General features: G+C 43.0%; 1 pseudogene; it reads right to left on the reverse strand.

Moving 5' to 3' along the window:
- Positions 1-1231: 1231 nt before the first annotated feature.
- Positions 1232-1875, reverse strand: LOC127210268 (60S ribosomal protein L27a-like; annotated as a pseudogene).
- Between the last annotated feature and the right edge of the window lie 1554 nt (positions 1876-3429).

The raw sequence follows: 3429 nt of genomic DNA on the forward strand, positions 1-3429 counted from the left end.
CGCTCTACTTAATTTAAAGTTGATCGGCTAACAAAACATGCTGAAGCTGGGGATTTGTCCGAAGAGAAGAGAGGAAGGCAGAGTTTGAGCTTCCCGGGCCTGGGCTTGGAGGACCACGAGGAAAGGAGAGAGAGGGAGGGCGAAGAGCAGGGGATACAGCAGGAGGACTTGGCCTGATGAAGCCGATCTAGTCTAGAGAGGATGACTTATTGCCCGGCAGCTTGGGTTGCACAGCTGAGAGACAGCTAAATGGCTCAGAGGGTTGAGATCTGCACAGCTCCAGTGCTTGAAAATAAATCACAGCCTTTCAGGGGGTCAATTATTTTGGAAGCTAGCAGGGTTAGAGAGAACTGTTGCTTTATTAATTAGCCTCTTATAATCTCCTCTCCCCACATCTGATCCCCTCACTTGTTTCCCACAATTCCCTCTCTACATGCACTTGTATTGTCTATTATATTTCTCCATCTGAGTCAGATTCACGGAGGGCCTCTCTTGGGTCCTCCTAGTGTTATGCCCAGATCGCTAGATCCCCAAAGGCCACCTGGAGTCTGAAGCCCTATGCAAGAGCCAGGAAGCTTTATTTCTGCAGAAGCACAGCATGCAAGGATCACCATTCAGAGAAAAATGGTGACCTCGAGGTGAGCTCGCAGGCTCTTTTTTAAAGGCATTCAGGGGAATTGGTGACTTTTAACAGATTGGAGCTCCAATGAATGAAAAAGTACGGGCCGACTGAAAAGGTGGGAGCAACCTTAGTCAGTGGTCACGAGTTAGTCCTAAGACAAGGCATTTCCAGACCAGCAGTAAACTAACCTTAAGAAATCTTATTTTCCTCCAGCTGGGTGGTCAGGCTGTCCTTGATTGGCGGCCATTTTCTGTGGTATCCCCAGTCACCGCTGAGCTCATTTCTGAGGAATGGAGGCTCAGGCCTGCTCCAAGCTAACAAGAAACTGAAGCCTGTCGTGGAGTTGGCTAGACTTGTTTAACCAGGCTGTCTCACTTGTTACTTAGCTTTTGGGTCTGTGAATTGTAGTATGGTTATCTTGTACTATATGGCTAATACATGCTTATAAGTAAGTCCATACCATGTGTGTCTTTCTGGGTCTTGGTTACCTCACGTAGGGTGGCCCTTTCTAGTTCCATCCATTTGCCTAAAAATTGCATGATTTCATTGCCTTTTTAAAAATTTTATTTTTTGAAAATGTTAGCATTTAATTAATCTCCCTAGGCTGCTTTAAGCCACCAGGACACAGGCACCCCCAATACCTTTCATCTCCTCAGCTCTTCTGCTAAAGAATTTGGCCTTTGGGCTGGAGAGATGGCTCAGAGGTTAAGAGCATTGCCTGCTCTTCCAAAGGTCCTGAGTGCAATTCCTAGCAGCAATATGGTGGCTCACAACCATCTATAATGAGATCTGGTGCCCTCTTCTGGCCTGCAGGTGTACATTCAGGCAAAACACTATACTTAATAAGCAAATAAATCCAAAAAAAAAAAAAAAAAAAAGAGTTGGCCTTCACAATGACTGACTACTTAGGGAGCTTGCCTTTCCCCAGAACTTTGTAGTAACTGGAACACACAACATCAGTGATGGGAGGAGCTCCAGTCTTGTTTTTTGGAGGATTGACCCGTGTCTGCTCATGGACCAGTGGCCCCAGTTTATTCAGTTGACAGTTGGGCAGAAGCTCTGGCTCCTCTTTAAGTGGTAATGCCTCACACCAACTTCCCCAAAGTCATCTGGATGATAGTCGTTGAAGTTGATCTTGAGGTGATGCGTGCCTCCAGCATCGCCACGGCCTCCTCGTGATGCTTACTGATGAGGCTGTGACCGTGGCTTACATGGCCCCAGAGTTCCCAGGTCTTCCTCAGTCTGGATGGCATGGCAGCAGCTGATTTCCTTGTTTTTAATATTAATAACTTAATATTAGTACTCTTGTTTTTTAAAACAGTATTCCATTGTATAAATGTACCATATTTTCTTTATCTGTTCTTCAGTAGAGGACATCTAGGTTGTTTCCAGATCTGGTTATTATAAATAAACCTGCTAGGAACATAGTTGAGCAAATGCCTTTGTGATACAGTGGACCATCTTTTGGGTATATGCCCAGAAGTGGCATAGCTGGGTCATGAGGTAGTACTATTTCCAATCATCTGAGAAAAAGCCAGATTGATTTCCAAAGTGGTTGTACAAGATTGCACTCCCACCAGTAGTGGAGGAGTGTTCCCTTTTTCCACATCCTCACCAGCATGTGCTGTCATGTGGGTTTTTGATCTTAGCCATTTGGATAAGTATAAGATAAAATCTCAGCGTTACTTTGATTTACATTTCCCTGATGACTAAGGATGCTGAGCGTTTCTTTAAGTGCTTATCAGCCATTAGAGATTCCTTTGTAGGGAATTTTCTGCTTAGCTCTGTGCCCCATTTTTAAATTTGATTATTTGGTTTGCTGGTGTTTAAGTTTTTGAGTTCCTTATACATTTTGGACATTTGTCCTTTGTCAGATATAGGGTTGGTGAAGATCTTTCCCCAATATATACATTGCTTTTTTGTTCTCTGGACAGTGTCCTTTGCCTTATAGAAGCTTTTTAGTTTCATGAGGTCCCATTTATTAATTGTTGAGCTCTTGGAGTTTTGTTTGGGAAGTTATCTCCTGTGTCAATAAACTCAAAGCTGACCTCCATGTTCTCCCCTAACAGTTTAGTGTATTTGGCTCTATGTTGAAATTTTTGATCCACTTGGACTTGCATTTTGTGCAGGGTTCTATTTGCATTTTTCTACATGTAGACATCCAATTAGACCAGCACCATTTATTGAAGATGCTATCTTTTTTCCATTGTACGGGTTTTGGCTTCTTTGTAAAAAATCAAGTGTCCAAAGGTGTGTGGCCTTATTTCTGGGTCTTTGATTCAATCTCATTGATCCAGTCTGCTTCTAAGCCAGTACCATGTAGTTTTTATGACTGTTGCTCTGTAGTACAGCTTGGAGTCAGGGATGGAGATATCTCCAGAAGAGTTTTTTAAAGACAGGGTTTCTCTGTGTAGCCTTGGCTGTCCTGGACTCTCTTTGTAGACCAGGCTGGCCTCAAACTCACAGTGATCTGCCTGCCTCTGCCTCCTGAGTGGTGGGATTAAAGGCGTGCGCCACCACGCCTGGCAAGATTTTTTATTGTACAGGATTGTCTTAGTTATTCTGGGTTTTTGTTTTTCCATATGAAGTCGAGAATTGTTCCTTCAAGGTCTGAAAATAATTGTGTTGGTATTTTGATGAGAGTTTCATTGAATCTATAGACTGCTTTTCGTAAGATGGCCATTTTTATTGTGTTAATCCTACTGATCCATGGGCATGGGGTATCTTTCCATCTGATATTTTCAGTTTATTTCTTTAGAGACTTGAAGTTCTTGACATACAGACTTTGCCTTACTTGGTTAGAGTTA

Source organism: Acomys russatus, chromosome 27 (assembly GCF_903995435.1).
Source record: "Acomys russatus chromosome 27, mAcoRus1.1, whole genome shotgun sequence".
NCBI classification, from domain to species: domain Eukaryota; kingdom Metazoa; phylum Chordata; class Mammalia; order Rodentia; family Muridae; genus Acomys; species Acomys russatus.